General features: G+C 48.3%; 2 long non-coding RNA genes and 1 pseudogene across 5 annotated transcripts in view; 2 read left to right on the plus strand and 1 right to left on the minus strand.

Moving 5' to 3' along the window:
- Window positions 1-654: 654 nt before the first annotated feature.
- On the plus strand, window positions 655-1,882 carry LOC309804389 (phosphoethanolamine/phosphocholine phosphatase-like; annotated as a pseudogene). Its single transcript has one exon. The product of its transcript is annotated as a phosphoethanolamine/phosphocholine phosphatase-like (transcript).
- A 1,532-nt stretch (window positions 1,883-3,414) lies between these two features.
- Window positions 3,415-19,272, plus strand: LOC309805609. Its single transcript, XR_014294273.1, has 2 exons — window positions 3,415-5,168; window positions 15,570-19,272. It is a non-coding gene; the product is annotated as an uncharacterized lncRNA (long non-coding RNA).
- LOC309805608 overlaps window positions 5,475-19,791 on the minus strand; it is a 63,281-nt gene continuing 48,964 nt past the window's right edge. For all 3 annotated transcript variants that reach the window (XR_014294270.1, XR_014294271.1, XR_014294272.1), the window contains 2 exons: window positions 10,532-12,231; window positions 5,475-6,366 (listed from right to left, as the gene is read on the minus strand). This is a non-coding gene — a long non-coding RNA (uncharacterized lncRNA). The remainder of the gene's footprint in view (window positions 6,367-10,531; window positions 12,232-19,791) is intronic.

Consider the following 19,791-nt stretch of genomic DNA (forward strand, 5'->3'; position numbering starts at 1 on the left):
CCTTCCTTGGCCTTCAGATCCCACAGCTGTGCAGTGGGCCGCCAGTGGTGTGGAATCTGCCGCTTTCCCCAATCCAGCATCCGTTCTCATGCCAAAGTCCAGAACCTCAGCTTTCCTTTGGGAACTTCTTACCTGTTTCCAGTCCAAACAGTTCCAGAGGGCTGATGCTACGTTCCACCCACCTTGAAGATGGGCATATGATCCACATTTAGCCAATCCCATGTTCCATCCTATGGGTGCTCTGATGGGTTCAAGGATGATGCTATGATCCAAACCAGGCCAATGACGTTTATTTTATTTTATTTTTTGTCCTTACCGTGCACGCGGGATTTTAGTTCCCTGACCATGGATCAAACCTGTGCCCCTTACATTGGGAGCTCAGAGTCTTAACCACTGGACCACCAGGGAAGTCCTATCCCCTCATTTTCAAAACTGCTATGGATTTAAAGCACATAAGATGGTTGTGATATGAGTGGCCTTTTCAGTATGACTTCTTTGACTTAGAATGTTTTCAGTGTTTATCCATGTTGTAACATGTATTAGTGTTTCATTCATTTTTTTTATTGTGGTTAAAAATACATAACATGGGGATGGGGGGCAAGTGGAGGGAATGGCCCAGATGCACACCATTCACAGACCCTCTGGACTGGAAGGACTCGTGAGAGCTGGAGCCCAGAAATCCAGGTATGGATAAGACGCAGCGTCCCCTCCAATTCCCGTGAGCGCCCCTTGCTCCATCCTGCGCCCAAATACCTCAGCTAGGCCCTCTCCCCACTCTTGACACTCCAGACTCAGCCGGGACAGACCTCCGCTGCCGCCGCTCCCCACCCTGCAGGAGAAGCTCAGAGGTCCTGTCCCCCTTTCCTCTGAGGGACTCTTTTTGGTGACCACAAAAGGATTTGGTCGCTCAGGACAAATCTGGTAGAGGACAGCGGGATGGGTGCGCCCGGCGCGCCACGCTTCCTCCTGACCTTCGACTTGGACGAGACTATCGTGGAAGAAAACAGTGACGACTCCGTCGTGTGCGTGCCGCGGCGGGCCAGTGGCTGCCTGAGAGCCTGCGTGCCACCTAGCGCGAGGGCTTCTACAACGAGTACATGCAGCACGTCTTCCAGTACCTGGGCGAGCAGGGCGTGCGGCCGCGGGACTTGCGCGCCATCTACGAGGCCATCCCCCTGTCGCCCAGTACGGGCGAGCTGTTGCAGTTTGTGGCCAAGCAGGGAGCCTGCTTTGAGGTTATTCTCATCTCAGACGCCAACACCTTTGGCGTGGAGAGTGCGCTGCGCGCCGCCGGCCACCACGGCCTGTTCTGCCACATCTTCAGCAACCCGTCGGGGCCCGACCCTTGGGGGCTGCTGGCGCTGCGGCCCTTCCACGCGCACAGATGCGCTCGCTGCCCCACCAATATGTGCCAGCACAAGGTGCTCAGCGACTATCTGCGCGAGCAGGCCGACGACGGCGTGGCCTTCGAGCACCTTTTCTACGTGAGCGACAGCGCCAACGACTTCTGCCCCATGGGGCTGCTGGCAGGCGGCGACGTGGCCTTCCCGCGCCGCCACTACCCCATGCACCGCCTTATGCAGGAGGCGCAGAAGGCTGAGCCCAGGTCCTTCTGCGCCAGGGTGGTGCCCTGGGAAACCTCCACCGAAGTGCGCCTACACCTGCATCAGGTGCTGAGGACGTGGCCTGCAGGGGCCACCCGGGCGGGGAGGGGCTGGGGCGGTGGGGGTCGGGAAAGAGAAAGCTAGTTTTATTACTCCCTTTCCCTTTCGTTTTGGTATATTCCTCCAGGATTTCCCGGAATCCCAGGTTGGTCCATTTGGGGACTGGAGGAGGGAGTTGGGAGCTGTCCCCATCTGTGCAGTTAACCGAGCTTAGCTGCCTCCCCCAGTTCCACTGCAAGCGAAGTCTGGAGTCTGGCGCAGCAGCGTGGCACGCATATCTGAGCAGGCAGCAGTGTTTCCACAAACCTTGTCCTCTTAGTTGGGAGGACGAAGTTCCCTGTCAGGGTAGAGAAAGAACATGTCCCGCCACGTTGTGGTTAACTGTTGCCTTGGGCTGCGTGGCCTCCCTCCTCCAGTCTTCTGTCCAGAGGACCTAGGCCCCGAAATGTACCCCCCTGACCTCCCCCGCACCGGACTCCCCACAGAGAGAGGTGCTCCCTGCCGACGGTCCCAGGCCTAGATCTTGGTTTACGTACTGTGACTCTACACTACACTCCTTGCCCCCCGCCCCGCCACCCTGTTAGCATCCCCACAGGATAAAAAGCTAGAGGGAACAGTCACCACCTGTTGGTGGAAAGAGGTAGCACACTGTTCCGGGGCTCGGGTCTGGCCAGCCAGGGACCTCACAGAGCCCGAAGATGTCTCCTTGCACCACAGCCTCGTCTATGCAGCAAGAAAGCAGGGACTTAACCAAAGTCGCCCCACTGACTGGGCCTTTAGAGTCCCCCTTCTCCCATATGGAACAGAAAGCCATGATGCTGTAAAGCAGAGCCAGTGGAAACCCAAGGCCCACCTCCCTCTTCTGGAGTTTCAGAGCTGTGAAGGAGATGAAGGGGCGGAGGTGAGCGAGGTGTCTCACGCTGCCGTCTGGGGGATGAGGGCGAGGTGAGCTCTGCTCTCAGAGAGCCCCACCTAAGTGAGGGAGCTGGTCCCCACTCTTGGAGGAGTGCCCAGCCTGGGGAACCAAGACTGAATACATAACAAAGCAGGCAACAGGCAAAAGAGCAGGGTGCGGCCCACCTTCGCAGAGGGGCACAGGGGTCTAGTGTGGAGGGCTCAGTGAGCACCGAGGAGACGGGAGATACTGCTGCTTAGGGCAGGCAGAGGAGGCTTAACTAGTGGGAGCCTTACAAGTGGGTTGCCTTTCAGTCCCTCGGCCCGCTAGCCCTGCAGGGCAATCATCAGGAGGTCATCAGAATTTTATTCAAAGTTGGCACTTGCAGCTGGAGACCCTGTCTTGCATGGCGTAAGGGTCCCCTGTGGGTAAGGTCACCAAACTCCTTGGCTTCCAGTTCTTTCCTGTCTCCAGCAGGCCTCTGGGTGCCTCCTCTGTCTTTACCAGGACGCCTTCCCACTGAAATGGGGGGAAGGAACAGACACAGCTCACAGCCCAGGAGGCGTGCTGGTCTGGTCCAGTCTTGACCAGGCTTTGGTGTGGGACTCAAGAGGCTCACTCAAGGCGGTGCTTGGGTCAGCATCCCAGAGATCCCAGGCTGTCAGCAGCTGGGCTGCGTATAGTTCCTGGGGAAGAATCCAGACCCCTCTGAGCCGATGCCCTCACACCAGCCATTGTAGTAGTGGCGGGTGATGCAGATAATCGTTCCCTCGGAGAAAGAAAGTTCATTGTCCTTCTGGTGGGTGTATGGGTACAGTGTCATTACTGCAGGGCGGAAGGAGAGGGTTGCCATGAGATGTGCCTCCTGCCCCGCCATAGGGATGCTTGTGCCCACATACTGGACTCTAGGGGGCAATGTGGGGAGTGGGGCAGGAGATGCCTTCTTCAAAGCCCCAGGACTCCTCCCCAGCTGAGCTAATATTCAGTATCAGGCCAGCTGCTTCCCTCCTCTGTGGGGGTGCGGTGGGGTGGAATAAAAGGCTCCACAAGGGTGACAAAGGCCATCCCCTCCACTCCAAGATACTTCAGTGTTTGAGAGCAGGGCCCCAGGATCTACCCATGTTTTGTAATCTGCTTTCAGCCCCCGTTCATCCTGGTCTTCCCACAATGTCTCTGGCAGGTGCTGGAGGTATTGCTCAGTAGGTGCTCTGGTAGGTGCTCAGTAAATACAGCAACATTGAACAGTGTAGACTTGGCCGAGTGAGCCTTGGGCAAGTCACTTAGTTTAACCTCTCAGGCTCAGCTTCGTCTGTTAAATGGGAGTGTGAAGATCGTAGGAGGTTAAGTAAAAGTGAGAAAATGGATGAGAAGCTTTGACTCTGGGGTCTGGTATAAAGCAGGGGCTAAATTATGTTAACCTCCCACCCCCACATAACATTTACCATTTAAATCATTTTGAGCATACAGTTCTATGGCATTAACTACATTCACGTTGTTGTACAAATAGCCTCAGCATCCACCTCCGGAACTTATTCATTTTCCCTATGGAAAATTGTGTATCAGTTTCTCTAAATTTGGCCAACATTTGTTATTTTTAGGTTTCTTGATTGTAGGCGTTCTAGTGTGTGGAGGGGTCGGCGTTGTGGTGTTAACTTGCATTTCATTACGACTAATGACGATTAACATCTCTTCATGTGCTTGCTGACCATTTGTATGTCTTATCTGGAGAAGGGTCTTTTGAAGCCCCTTTTCCATTTAAAACATTGGGTTGTTTGCCGAGTCCCGCCAAGCGCTCCTCCTGGCGGCTTTGGTGTCGGTGAGTCCAGCCTGGAGCGGTCTCCGCGCCGCAGGGGCCCACGCCCCGGGGCATCGCTAGCTGCCTCTCAGGAGAGGAGATGCCCGCCCCCCGGCGCCCGTGCCTGGAGCGCCGAGATCGTGCTGCGCCTAACGGGGCGGGTGTTGCTCGGCATTGGCTGCGGGTCACCTGAGCGCGGCGGCTTTCTGCGCGCTTTTCCCGGAGGAGAGTGTCCCGGAAGTGGGCGTTCCGGCGCCCGTGCCTGGAGCGCCGAGATCGTGCTGCGCCGCGCGGACGCGGCGCCGCCGGGGCGGGTGTTGCTCGGCATTGGCTGCGGGTCACCTGAGCGCGGCGGCGGTCTGTGCGCCTCTCCCGGAGGAGCGTGTCCCGGAAGTGGGCGTTCCGGCGCCCGTGCCTGGAGCGCCTAGATCATGATGCGCCGCGCGGACGCGGCGCCGCCGGGGCGGGTCTTGCTCGGCATTGGCTGCGGCTCACCTGAGCGCGGCGGCGGTCTGCGCGCCTCTCCCGGAAGAGAGTGTCCCGGAAGTGGGCGTCCCGGCCAGAGCGCACCTGGCGCAGGGCGTCCTTGGGGCTCCTCGCCTTCGGCGCCACGCGAGCCGGCGGGGGTCTAGAGAGCCAGCGCCTGGCGGCTGGGAATGACCCGTCCCGTGGGTCCCAGGCACCCCAGCGGCATCCGAGCGCGGAGCGGAGGGAGTCTAGGGAGCCAGCGCCCGGCGGCTGGGAACGACCCGTCCCGTGGGTCCCTGGCACCCCAGCGGCATCCGAGCGCGGAGCGGAGGGCTGCGGACCGCAGGTCAGGGGACAGGGGTTGGTGGGGGTGGGTGGAGGAAGGAACGACGAAATTACACCAGAGCTGTTTGGTACAGGGGCAGAAACAGAAAACTCAGACGTACCACTGCAGAGGCCATGGGAGTTAAGTTGTAAATGCTGCTGGCTTTCAGTAGCCTGCAGCCATTCTCTTCCTGTAGCTGATGGGATACAAAGCTCTACTGGGTTGTTCTTTGCACGGGATAGTCTTGTTTTGCAGAAATTCAGCTCAGAGCCATCCTTGATGTGTAAGTGTAAGGTCGGATCTTAACAAACGGCATCGCGAAACAGGAAAGCTTCAAGTGAGCTTTATTAGGGGGCGCTCCCGGGCGAGGTTCACTGGTCCGAGAGAAAGGGGCCAGAGAAGTCGCCCCCGGGCGAGGGCTGGGCAAGATTTTATAGGGGAAGAAGGGAAAGGGGTGTGGTGAACCTTGGAGGGCGCAGGGAATTCCTTATCTGGTGGTCTCTTCGGGTGTCGTGGCACTATCTGGTGCCGGTTCCATCAGTCTTGGGACCGCTAGTCCCGTCCCTCGAAAGGCGGGAAGGCTGGGCCGGGTGGAAAGCCCCCAGGTCAGTTCCTGGAACTGGGTGGTCCGGAATGTCTCCAGGTCAGTTTCTGGAACTGGGTGGTCCGGAGAGTTTCGGTCTGATGCAACCTGTGAATCTGATTACGTTCCCCTGCCTCGGGCCAGTTGGCCTTACATCCCGACATCTTTGGTGTAATGGGGCGGCGTTCCGATCTCTGGCTACTTCATGCTGAATGGGGGCGTCGAAAGGGGAGTCGGGCGACCAGAGGTCCGAGGCTTAGGGGAGAGCAGTGGGGGTTTCTGTAGGAAGCAAGGTGTAAGGACCGAGGAACATTTGGTTTGTGGCCACCCGAGAGACTTCCTCCCTGCGCCGGCGAAGGAACCTAAGAAAACGGGGCAAACATGAGCAAGATACAGATGAGAATTAAGGGGCCTCAGATTGGTGTTAGCCAGGTATAGAGGGTGGATCGCCCCCAATCGGGAGTTGGGGAGGCGGACTGTTGGTGGTTGCGTTGGAGTTCTTCTCTTAAGCGATGGAGGGCGTTTACAGCAGCATTCCTCCTGTAGGAAGAGGCAGGTACCTCCTTTGTCGGCCGTCAGGAGATCCAGGGCTCATCGATTCTGGAGAGCGACTCGGGCTATGGAGGTGATTTGGCACTGGAGAGAGGAGATGGAGGCGGCGGAGCCTTCAATGGCTAGCTGGAGTTTATGTTCTAAGTCGCGGGATGTTGAAACACTATGTGTTAGAGCTCCCCCCCGCCCCCCGAGGCCTGCAGCGACCAGGGAGGAGGCGAGAGAGATGCCTGCGACCAGAGGAAGAAAGAAAGCTCTTTTCCATCGGGTAAAGGGCGGCGTGATTAGCGTGGAAAATTCGTCTTGGCTATACAGTGTGAGTTGTGGGACGAGAGTAACGGGGATACATGGGAAGGGGGAGGAAGAATTGATCTCTTTTGTGAGGGAACCATTGCACCACAAAAACATACCTGGTGGTGCTTCAATTGACGTGTTTACCGTGAGGGATGGGTTGCAAATAAACCCAGTATCAGCTAGATTTGGGCGGCTGCCGTAACAGATGGTGAGATTTTTTTGAATCAAGGAATATGGGGACTTTTAACGGGGAAAAAGGTGGGTTTTGGGATGTGTAGGAAGTAGAATTGAAGGGCTGGTCGAGTGGGACAGCAGCCAAGGGTGGACGGCCAAGCGAGGCACATAGAAAGCAGTCAGAGATGTTACCTATTCCTGTGTGGTTGAGTATCTGTAGTGTTTGGTCAGTTCGGCTGCTGCTGCTAGGGCCCGAAGGCATGGTTGCCATTCCCGAATGGTTGGGTCTAGCTGTTTGGGTAGGTAAGCCACGGGGCGGTAGGAAGGCCCTACAGGCTGGGCAAGGAGTCCAGTGGCTATTGAGGCCCGTTCATCCACAAAAAGGTGAAAAGGTCGGTTTGGGTTGGGCAGAGAAAGGGGAGGAGAAGAAGAGCGTTACGGAGGGTGAGAAAGGCCTGTCTTACAGCGGAAGGAGAGGTGAGGGGTCCTTGAGGGGTTTCTTTAGTGGCTAGATATAAGGGTTTAGCGAGGAGAGCAAAGTTAGGGATCCAGTGTCGGAAAAATCCTATAAGGCCCAAAAAGGAGAGAATTTGTTCCGCTGTTTCCGGAGGCTGGAGTTCACGGATAATCCGGGTGCGATCGGCTGTTAGACCTTTTGTGGTGGCAGTAAGGTGGAGCCCCAGGTAGGTTACAGAAGATACAGATAACTGAGCCTTGGCTGGGGAGACCCGATAACCGCGAGAGCCAAGGTAATTGAGGAGATGTGCAGTATGTTGTCTTGAGAGGCTGAGAGATGGGCTGCAAAGGAGGAGGTCATGTACATATTGAAGGAGTGTGCTGGGGGTAAGGGAGCAGGAAGTGAGGTCCTGTGCCAGCGCCTGACCGAAGAGGTGAGGACTCTCGTGGAAGCCCTGGGGAAGAACTGTCCAGGTGAGCTGACTGGAAGTATGAGTATCCGGATCCGTCCAGGTAAAGGTGAAGAGAAAATACGAGTCAGGATGTAGGGGGATAGTGAAAAAGGCATCTTTGAGATCCAGAACCGTAAAGTGGGTTGTGGATGGGGGGATATGGGAGAGCAAGGTGTATGGGTTTGGTACTACTGGGTGGAGAGGGATTATGGCTTCATTGATTAGGAGGAGGTCCTGGACTAGGCGATAATCCCCAGAGGCCTTGCGGACAGGCAGGATGGGGGTGTTTCAGGGAGTCAGTGGGGATAAGGAGTCCCTGGCTTAGGAGTCTGGTGATAACAGGTTGTAGGCCCCTAAGGTGAGTCTCAGAGATGGGAAATTGGGGCCTTGATGGAAATTTGGAGAGGTCCTTTAGGCGGATGAGGACGGGGGAATGGTGTGTTGCTATTATGGGCTTAGAAGCATCCTAGACATGGGGATTGATTGGGTTCCGTGTGATTGGAAGAGGGGGATAGGAGGGGGAGGGTTCTAGAGACAGGCCGAGAAGAGGAAGCAGGAGTTGGGAGGAGGGGACCTTAGGGTCAAGTCTATCCAGCTGGAGGGAGGCCCCTAAGTGGAAAAGGACATCTCGGCCTAGCAAGGGAACTGGGCAGGATGGTATGACTAAGAAGGAATGAGTAAAAGGGAGTCCTTCGATATGACATGGGAGTGGACCGGTCTGGAGTGGGAAGGATGGTTTGCCATCAGTACCCATGATCGAGATCTGGGAAGGAGAAACTGGCCCGGAATAAGTAGGCAGGACCGAATAGGTAGCCCCTGTGTCCCCCAGAAATGAGATGGGCTTACCCGCTACCTGTAGCGTTACCCTGGGCTCGGTGAGGGTGATGGGGGTCTTCGAGTCCGGGTGCTGTCAGTCGTCAGTCAATCCCAGCAGTTCGAGTGGTAATGCCATTGGGTCGGCCTGCCCCCCACGTGGAGACGCTGAGGGAGGGCCAGTCGTAAGGCAGTCACTCTTCCTTCCAGTGGCCCGTTAACCCGCAGCTGGGACAGGGCTTAGAAGGAGGTCGGGGATGGGGACATTGGCGAGCCCAGTGGCCTTTTCCGCATTTGAAGCAGGCCCCCAGCGGGGTTGCCTTTTGCAGACCCCATGGATGCTGTGATACATGGGAGATGGCCGGCCTTAGGGCGACTACAAGAGGTTGGGTTTGGAGGGCCACCTTCTGGTGCATCTGAGCCTGTCAGCTGGATCCTGCCAAATCCTCACGGCCAGTGTAGACTTTAAAGGCCATCTTTACCAGATCTCGAATAGGGGTTTGAGGGCCATCTTCTGCCCGTTTTAATTTCTTTCGGATGTCTGGGGCTGATTGGGTGATAAAATGGGTGGCTAGGACCGCTGCCCCTGCCGGGGTGTCGGGATCCAGCTGGGTGTAGAAAGTTAAGGCCGCTGTAAGGCGATAGAGAAAGATAGCTGGATTTTCGTTAGGTTCTTGGATTATCTCTTTAGTTTTTCAAAATTGACTACCTTATGAGCAGCAGCCTGCATGCCAGCCAGGAGGCACTGGATCATGAGGTCGTGTTTATGATGGCCATCTTGGCCTTCCTGATAAGTCCAGCCTGGATTGGTACCAGGTACAGCAGTCACTCCGACAGGCATGGAGTTGTCGGTAAGGTGAACCTGATCTGCATGGTTTCGGGCAGCAGTTTGAATTCTCTTTCCCTCTCATCAGGGGTCAGAGTAGAAGATAGGATCACAGAGATATCATACCAGGTTAGATCGTAAGCTTGAGAGAGGTAGCAAAATTATTTGATGTAGCGGGAAGAGTCCGCCGAAAAGGAGCCTAATCGCGTTTCTATTTGAGAGAGAACTTGGAGGGAAAAGGGAACATGAACTGTAACTAATCCTTCCGCTCCTTCTACCTCCCTCAGAGGGCAGAGGAGATTTGGATCTTGGGAGTCGGGAGAGCGTGTATGTGCACTAATTGGCGAAGCAAGGGGTGAGGGAGGAGAAACCGTTGAGGGAGGCGGGGGAGCGGTTGGATGGGCCGGAGCGGCTGCGGGATGAGGAGGGACCGCTTCAGGGTTGGGTGGAGGCTGGAGAGGAGCTCTGGAGAGGGGAGAGGCGAGAGATTCGGGTGGGTCGCCTAGTGGAGAGGAGTCATCGTCAAAGGAAATTAGGGGCTTGGATGTAGGAGATGTCTGTTTGGCAGGAAAGATCTGGGAAGTGGAACAATTGACGTAGAGGGAGGGGCGGGAGCATAAATACCAGAAGGCCTGAACATAGGGGACCTCGGATCATTTGCCCATCCTGCGGCAGTAATTATCTAGATCACGGAGGATGTTAAAATTGAAAGTCCCTTCAGGAGGCCATTTGGATTGACTGTCTAGAGAATATTGTGGCCTGGCCACAGTGGAATAGAAAATAAGCCGTCGGCAATGGAGAACTTGGGAGAAACCGAGGGCTGTAAAATTGGCTAGGAGACACCCCAGGGGTGTCTTAGAATCTGGTTTCGATTCTGAGGTTCCCATGACCCCCAGTCTGTCCCTGAGTGAATGGAGGAGGAGAGAGGCGTGCCTGGTCTCAGTCTCCAATTCACGGCAGGTCGGAGAGCAGTCAGGTGATTGGGACGTCTCCACAGTTCCATAGACCTCACTTGCTATATGGTCGGTCTTTTGATATATGTATTTAATAGGTATTTGTACACGTATGGTAACCCTAATCTTAATTTTTCCATTCACCCCACCTATCCTTTTAGATAAGCATACTTCTAAGTCTGTGAGTGTCTTTCTCTGTGGAAATATGTTCATTTGTGTTAGTTATTAGTTAACACCTGTAAGTGATATCATAGGATATAGGTTTTTGCTTTCTGACTTACCTCATGTTCTGTGATTATCTCCAAGCTCATCTATGGTGCTTCAAATAGCAGTGTTTCATTGTTTTCCATGGCTAATATTCTGTTGTATAAATAGACCACTTCTTCTTTATCTGTTCATCTGTTGATGGACATTTTGGTTGCTTCACTGTCTTGGCTATTGTGAATAAGGCTGCAGTGCAGATTTTGCAGCCCGGGTCTTCTCGATTCAGGTCTCAGGTGAGAGGCCCAGTGGTGTGACTGCTGGATTGAATGGTACCTCAATTTTTATTTTAATTGCAGCTCCCTTCTGTTCTCATTATTGGCTGTTACCACTTTACATCTCACCAGAAGCTAGAGGGTACAGTCTTCTCTAAAACCCCTTCAATATTTATTGTTTGTAGTATTTTTGCTGATGGCCAGTTGACTGGTGTGAGTTGAAACCTTTTTGTAGATTAGATTTGCACGAGTCTAATAATTACTGAGGTTGGGCTTTTATCCATTTTCCTTTTTTTAAAAGAGAGTGAGCCAAATTAACCTCTTCATATTATTTTCTTGAAAAATTTGCAGTTTTGAATTTCTTTGGCCATTCCCTACCTCCGCACAGTTGTTTAGGGCAGGTGTCCTTTACAGCCCTGAGTCCTTCTGAATGTTAAGTGACCATTAGCGGTGGGTTTAAAGCCGCTCTTGTGGGAAACGGCCACAAGGCGGCAGCATTTCTACATTTCCAACTCTGGGTTTTTGGGCAACAGAGCTTTCCTGGAAATCGTGTTAGTAAGCTGCAAATTAGAGTGGAATGTGCCAGCGAAAAGCCCCAAGAGTTTATATCTCCTAAATTATTGTTTGTTTTTTAAATTTAATTTTTATTAATTATCAGAGCAAATTTGATAAAAATGTAGATTCTCCTAGGTGTACAGTCTCTGGTTCATCCTATCAATGTATCCGTCTATTCCTCTTTGGATCCTTTCCCGTGTATGTTATTATAGAGTGTTGAGTAGACCTCTCTTCGTATTCCATAGGTATTGTGTGATTATATATTTCATGTGTATTAGTACATGTCTGTTAACCCCCATATCCTAATTCATACATTCCTTACACCTTTCCATTTGGTTAAACATAATTTGGTTTTCTGAATCTATGTGTGTTCTCTTGGAAATTATTTCATGGGTATCAATTTTTAGGTAACACCTATAAGTGATGTCATAGGATGTCTGTCTTTCGGTTTCTTTCTTACTTCGAGTTGGGTGATTATCTGTAGATCCTTCTATGGTGGTGCCAACGGCACTGTTCCATGCTTTTTCATGGCTAATATTCCATTGTGTACATGGACGACTTCTTCTTGGTGCATTTTTCTGTTGATAGACATTTTGGTTTCTTCCAGGTCTTGGGATGGTACATGTTGCTGCAGTGCAGGATTGCCAGCCTGTGTCTTTTTGATTCTGGTCTACTCATGTGATAGGCCCATTAGTGGGCCTACAGGATCACATGGTAGCTCCATTTTTACCCTTAAACGCACCTCCATTCTGTTCTCACTACTGGCTGTTACCAGGTTACATCCCACCAGCAGCTAAAGGGTACAGAGTTCTCTAAAACCCCTTCAGCATTTATTCTTTGTAGACTTTTTTTTTTTGCTGATGATCATCCTGAAGGCTGTGAGGTGAAAGTCTTTGTACACTGGATTTGCATGGCTTTATTAATTCCTGATGTTCAGCCTTTTTCCATTCCTGTTTTTTTAACAAAGAAAGAAAGAAAAAGAAACAGAACACAAATGTGCGTAAAATATGCCTCTTGAAACTGTCGGTTTGAAATATGGACGTCTTTTGAATTTTTGGTCTATATACGACCCCAGGATTTGTTTTCAGGGCAGGTGTCATTTACAGGCCTGCAATGATTTTGAATATCAACTGACCATTAGCGCTGGGATTAAAGCTGCTGTTGTGTGAAACGGCCACAAGGGGGCAGCAGTTCTCCCTTACCAAATCTGGTTACTAGGGCAGCAGAGCCTCAATGGAAGTCGTGTTCTAGATTGTAATTTAGAATGGAATGTGCCAGGAGAAAGCCCCTCAAGTTTGTCTCACTACTTCCTTGTTCGTTTTTTAATATAATTTTTATTTTTTATCACAGCAAGTTTGATTTCAATATTTAGCTTGTTCTAGGTGTGCAAGATGTCATTCTTGTACACATAAACATGTGTGTATTCTTCCTGGGATCGTTGCCCATGTACGTTATGACAGAATGTTGAATAGTCTTCTCTTGGAATTCTGTAGGTCTTTGGTGATTATATATTTCACCTGTGTTTGTATACGTCTGTTAACCCCAATATCCTAACGTATCCAATCCACACAAATTTCCATTGGTGAAACGTAAGTTTGTTTAATGAATCTGTGATTGCCCTTCTCTGTGGAGATATCTTCACTGGTATCAATTTATAGGTAACACCTATAAGTGATATCATACGATATGTGTATTTCCCTTTCTGATTTACTACATGTTGTGTGATTACCTCTAGACTCATCTACGGTGCTGCAAATGGCATTGTGTCCTTTTTTTCCTTGGCTAATATTCCGTCTGTACATGTACCAGTTAGTCTTTTTCCACTCATCTGTTGATGGACTTTTTGGTTGCTTCCATGCCTTGGCTATTGTAATGCTGCGGCAATGCACATATGCCTGCCTGTGTCTTTCCAATTATGTCTTCTTAGGTTATAGGCCCAGGGGTGGGCCTGCTGAATCATATGGTAGCAAAATGTTTACCTTGTAAAGGCACCTCCATTCTGTTCTCATTAGTGGCTCTCACCAGGTTACGTCCCACTTAAAGTTGAGGGTATGCACTTCTCCACAACACCTTCAGCATTTATTGTTTGTAGATTTTTGCTGATGTTTATTCTGACTAGTGTGTTCTGATACCTGTTTGTGGTTGGATTTGCATGTGTCTCATAATCCCTTGAAATTGAGCTTTCTGGCATGTCCTTTTATTCTTCAAACTGTGAGTACAGCTTACCTCTTCAAATTGTTTTCGTGAAGTATGTGTGATATTTAGAAATATTTTGGCCATTACCTCCCTCAAGACATTTTGAGGGCAGGTTTCATTTACAGCCCTCCAGTACCGGTGCATATGAAGTGACCCTTAGCACAGGTTTTAAAGATGCTGTTGCAGGTCAAGGCCAGAGGGCAGCAGCATTTCTGCTTTTGCCAATCTGGTAACTAGGGAAAAAGATCTTCCTGGCAGTGGTGTTCCTCGGTTATAAATTAGAGTGGAATGTGCCCGGATAAACCCCCAAAAGCTGATGTCTCCTTACCTATGTTTGTTTTCTAAATTGAATTTATATTTTTTTTATTGGAGTCATATTCCATTGTGTACATGGACCACTTCTTCTTTCTGCATTCCTCTGTTGATGGACATTTTCGTAGCTTGCAAGTGTTGGCTATGGTAAATATTGTTGGAGTGCAAGATTGCCAGCCTGTGTCTTTTTTTTTTTTTTTTTTTTTTTTGCGGTACGTGGGCATCTCTCTGCCGTGGCCCCTCCCATTGCAGAGCACAGGCTCCGGACACACAAGCCCAGCAGCCATAGCTCACAGGACCAGCCACTCCGCGGCATGTGGGATTTTCCTGAAATGGGGCATGAACCCGTGTCCCCTGCATCGCCGGTGGACTGTCAACCACTGTGCCTCCAGTGAAGCCCAGCCTGTGTCTTTTTGATTCTCATCCTCTCAGGTGATAGGCCCAGCAGTGGGTTTGCTTGATTGAATAGTAGCTCAGTATTTACCTTTTCAAGGCACCTCCTTTGTGTTTTCCTTACTGGCTCTTACCATGTCCCACGTTGAACCAAGGGTAGGCATTTCTCGACAACCCCTTCAGCATTTATTGTTTGCAGAATTTTTGCTGATGGCCATTCTGACTGGTGTGAGCTGATAGGATTTTTGTAATTTGGATTTACATGTCTTTAATTATTCCTAATGTTCAGCATTTGTCCACACCTTTTTTTTAACATCTTTATTGCAGTATAATTGCTTTACAATGGTGTGTTAGTTTCTGCTTTATAACAAAGTGAATCAGCTGTACATATACATATATCCCCATATCTCCTCCCTCTTGCATCTCCCTCCCTCCCACCCTCCCTATCCCAACACTCTAGGTGGTCACAAAGCACCGAGCTGATCTCCCTGTGCTACGTGGATGCTTCCCACTAGCTATCTGTTTTACATATGGTTAAGGACACGGGTAGGGGGAAGGGTAAGCTGGGACAAAGTGAGAGAGTGGCATGGACTTATATATACTACCATATGTCCACACCTTTTAAAATTTCTGTTAAAAAGTGGAAAAAAAAAACGGAGAGTACAATTAACCACCTGAAATTGTCTTCTTGTAAGGTTGCCGTCAAAATTGAATTTTTTGGTCTATTTTCGACCCCAGGATTGTTTTTTAGGGCGGTGTCATTCACAGGCCTGTAATGAGTGTGAATATTTAGTGACCATTAGCACTGGGTTTAAAGCTGCTATTGTGGGAAACGGCCACAAGGCGGCAGCATTTTTCCATTCCCAAATCTGGTTACTAGGGCAGCAGAGCCTTTCTGGAAGTCCTGTGCCTAGGTTGTAAATTAAAATGGAATGTGCCAGGAGAAACCCCCATAAGTTTATCTTACATTAATTCTTGTTCGTTGTTTTAGTTTTTTAATCAGGGTAATGATTAGAATATTGTTTGTCCTAGGTGTACACAATCTGGTTCATTTGTGCATTATATATATATATATATATTCCTGTACAGAGCCAATTCCCATGTAAATTATTGCAGAGTGTTCCATAGACCTCCCTTGCTATATGGTCGGTCTTTTTAATATATGTATTTAATAGGTATTTGTACACATATGGTAACCCTAATCTTAATTTTTCCATTCACCCCACCATTCCTTTTAGATAAGCATAGTTTATTTTCTAAGTCTGTGAGTGTCTTTCTCTGTGGAAATATGTTCATTTGTGTCAGTTGTTAGATAACGCCTATAAGTGATATCATAGGATATGTCTTTTGCTTTCCGACTTACCTCATGTTCTGTGATTATCTACAGGATCAACTATGGTGCCTCAAAGAGCAGTGTTTCATTGTTTTCCATGGCGAATATTCCATTTTGTACATGGACCACTCCTTCTTTTTCCACTCATCTGGTGACGGACATTTTGGTTACCTCCATGTCTTGGTTATTGTGAAAATTCCTGTAGTGCAGCTGTTGAAGCCTGTGCCTTCTCGACTCTGGACTTCTCAGGTGAGAGGCTCAGCAGTGGGCCTGCTGAATGGAATGGTGGCTCAATTTTTACGTTTAAACGCAGCTCCTTTCTGTTCTCATTATTTGCTGTTACCACTTTACATCTCACCAGAAGCTAGAGGGTACAGAGTTCTCTAAAACCCCTTCAGCATTTATTGCTTGTAGACTTTTTGCTGATGGTAGTTGACATGTGTGAGTTGAAAATTTTTGGAGGTTAGACTTGCATGAGTCTAATAATTCCTGATGTTGAGCTTTTATTCATTTTCCTCTTTTTTGAAAATGAGTAAAACTTACCCCTCCATACTATCTCCTTGAAAATATGCCAGTTTTGAATTTTTTTGGCCACTCCCTACCTCCGCACAATTGTTTAGGGCAGGTGTCCTTTACAGCCCTGAGTCCTTGTGAATGTTAAGTGACCATTAGCTGTGGGTTTAAAGTTGCTCTTGTGGGAAACAGCCACAAGGCAGCAGCATTTCTACATTTCCAACTCTGGGTTTTTGGGCAACAGAGCTTTCCTGGAAATCATGTTAGTAAGCTGCAAATTAGAGTGGAATGTGCCAGCGAAAAGCCCCAAGAGTTTATATCTCCTAAATTATTGTTTTTTAAATTTAATTTTTATTAATTATCGGAGCAAATTTGATAAAAATGTAGATTCTCCTAGGTGTACAGTCTCCGGTTCATCCTATCAATGTATCCGTCTATTCCTCTTTGGATCCTTTCCCCTGTATGTTATTATAAGACTGTTGAGTAGACCTCTCTTCGTATTCCATAGGTATTGTGTGATTATATATTTCATATGTATTAGTACATGTCTGTTAACCCCCATATCCTAATTCATACATTCCTTACACCTTTCCATTTGGTTAAACATAATTTGGTTTTCTGAATCTATGTGTGTCCTTCTCTTGGAAATTATTTCATGGGTATCAATTTTTAGGTAACACCTATAAGTGATGTCATAGGATGTCTGTCTTTCGGTTTCTTTCTTACTTCGAGTTGGGTGATTATCTGTAGATCCTTCTATGGTGGTGCCAACGGCACTGTTCCATGCTTTTTCATGGCTAATATTCCATCGTGTACATGGACGACTTCTTCTTGGTGCATTTTTCTGTTGATGGACATTTTGGTTTCTTCCAGGTCTTGGGATGGTACATGTTGCTGCAGTGCAGGATTGCCAGCCTGTGTCTTTTTGATTCTGGTCTAATCAGGTGATAACCCCATGAGTGGGCCTACAGGATCACATGGTAGCTCCATTTTTACCCCTAAACGCACCTCCAATCTGTTCTCACTACTGGCTGTTACCAGGTTTCATCCCACCAGCAGCTAAAGGGTACACAGTTCTCTAAAACCCCTTCAGCATTTATTCTTTTAGACTTTTTTTGCTGATAATCATTCTGACGGCTGTGAGGTGAACGTTTTCGTACACTGGACTTGCATGGCTTTATTAATTCCTGATGTTCAGCCTTTTTCCGTTCCCATTTTTTTAACAAAAAAAGACAGGAAAAGAAACAGAAGCCAAATGTGCATAAATTATGCCTCTTGAAACTGTCGGTTTGAAGTATGGACGTCTTTTGAATTTTTTGGTCGATATATGACCCCAGGATTTGTTTTCAGGGCAGGTGTCATTTACAGGCCTGTAATGATTTTGAATATCCACTGACCATTAGCGCTGGGATTAAAGCTGCTGTTGTGTGAAACGGCCACAAGGTGGCAGTTCTCGCTTACCAAATCTGGTTACTAGGGCAACAGAGCCTCAATGGAAGTCGTGTTCTAGATTGGAATTTAGAATGGAATGTGCCAGGAGAAAGCCCCTCAAGTTTGTCTCACTACTTCTTGTTCGTGTTTTTAATTTAATTTTTTATTTTTTATTACAGCAAGTTTGATTACAACGTTTGGCTTGTTGTAGATATGCAAGATGTGTTTCTTTTACACATATACATGTCTGTTCTTTCTGGGATCCTTTTCCCATGTACGTTATGACAGAATGTTGAGTAGTCTTCTCTTGGTATTCCGTAGGTCTTTGGTGATTATATATGTCACCTGTGTTTGTATACGTCTGTTAACCCCAATATCGTAATGTATCCAATCCTCACACCTTTCCATTGGTGAACCATAAATTTGTTTAATGAATCTCTGATAGCCCTTCTCTGTGGGAATATCTTCACTGGTATCAATTTTTAGGTAACACCTATAAGTGGTATCATAGGATATGTGTCTTTCTCTTTCTGACTTACTCCAGGTTGTGTGATTACATCTAGAATTATCTACGGTGCTGCACAGGGCAATGTGTCCTTTTTTGTTCCTTGGCTAATATTTTGTCTGTACTTGTACCAGTTCTTCTTTGTCCACTCATCTGTTGCTGGACTTTTTGGTTACTTCCATATCTTGGCTATTGTAATACTGTGCAGTGCACATTTGCCTTCCTGTGCCTTTCCAATTCTGTCTTCTTTGGTTATAGGTCCAGGAATGGGCCTGCTGAATGATATTGTAGCTCAATGTGTACCTTTTAAAGGCATCTCCATTCTGTTCTCATTAGTGGATCTTTCAAGGGTACGTCCAACTGAAAGTTGAGGTTATGCATTTCTCCACAAACACTTCAGCATTTATTGTTTATAGGTTTCTTGCTGATGGTTATTCTGAGGTGTACCAGCTGAAACCTCTTTGTAGCTGAATTTGCGTGTGTCTCATAATCCGTTGAAATTAAGCTTTAAGGCATGTCCATTTTATTTTTCAAACTGTGATTACAGCTTAGCTCTTCAAAGTGTTTTCTTAAAGTATGAGTCACATTTTGAAATTTTTTGGCCATTACCTCCCTCAAGGCATTTTGTGGGCAGGTCTCATTTACAGCCATGCAGTACTTGTTCACATGAAGTGACCATTAGCACAGGTTTTAAGCTGCTTTTGCAGGTAACGGCCAGAGTGTGGCAGCCTTTCTACGTTCCCCATGCTGGTACTAGGGAAACAGACCTTCCTGCCAGTGGTGTTCCTCAGTTATAAATTAGAGAGAAATGTGCCCGGATAAACCCCCAATTGCTTCTGTCTCCTTACTTATATTTCATTTTAAATTTAAATTATACTTTTTATTGGAGTAATATTCCATTGTGTACATGGACCACTGCTTCTTGGTGCACTCCTCTGTTGATGGACATTTTCGTTGCTTCCAAGTGTTGGCTATGGTAAGTATTGCTGGAGTGCAGAATTGCCAGTCTGTGAGGTTTTGATTCTCATTTTCTCAGGTGACAGGTCCAGCAGTGGGTATGATTGATTGCCTGGTAGCGCAATGTTTCCCTTTTCAAAGCACCTCCATTGTGTTTTCATTAGTGGCTCTTACCACGTCCCCCTTAGAACGGAGGGTACGCACTTCTCCACAATCGCTTCAGCATTTATTGCTTGCAGCATTTTGTTAATGGCCATTCTAACTGCTGTGAGCTGATAGGTTTTTGTAATTTGGGTTTGCATGTCTTTATAAATTCCTAAAACTCATCATTTTTCCAAGCTTTTTTTGTTTGTGTTTTTAAAAAAAGGAGAAAAAAGTATGCATACAATAAACCTTTTCAAATTGTCCTCTTGGAAGGTTGCCCTCTTTTCAATTTCTTATTCAATTTTCGACCCCAGGATTATTTTGGTGGACAGGTGTCATTACAGAACTGCAAGATTGGTGAATAGTTAGTGACCATTAGCAGTGGGTTTAAAGCTGTTGTGTGAAACGGCCACTAGGAGGCAGCATTTCTCCATTCCCCAATCTGGGTAGTAGGGCAGCAGAGCCTTTCTGGAAGTCGTGTTCCTAAGTTGTAAATTAGAATGGAATGTGCCAGGAGAAACCCCCATACGTTTATGTCTCATTACTTCTTGTTGGTTGTCTTAATTTTTGTAATAGGGGTAATTATTAGAATATTGTTTGCCCTAGCTGTACACAATCTGGTTCATTTGTACATTTTATATGTCTATTCATATACAGATCCTCTTCCCATGCAAAATATTACACAGTGTTCCGTAGACCTCCCTTGCTATATGGTCGGTCTTTTTG

The sequence above is a fragment of the Mesoplodon mirus genome (assembly GCF_964341445.2).
Source record: "Mesoplodon mirus genome assembly, chromosome: 5".
NCBI classification, from domain to species: Eukaryota; Metazoa; Chordata; class Mammalia; order Artiodactyla; family Ziphiidae; genus Mesoplodon; species Mesoplodon mirus.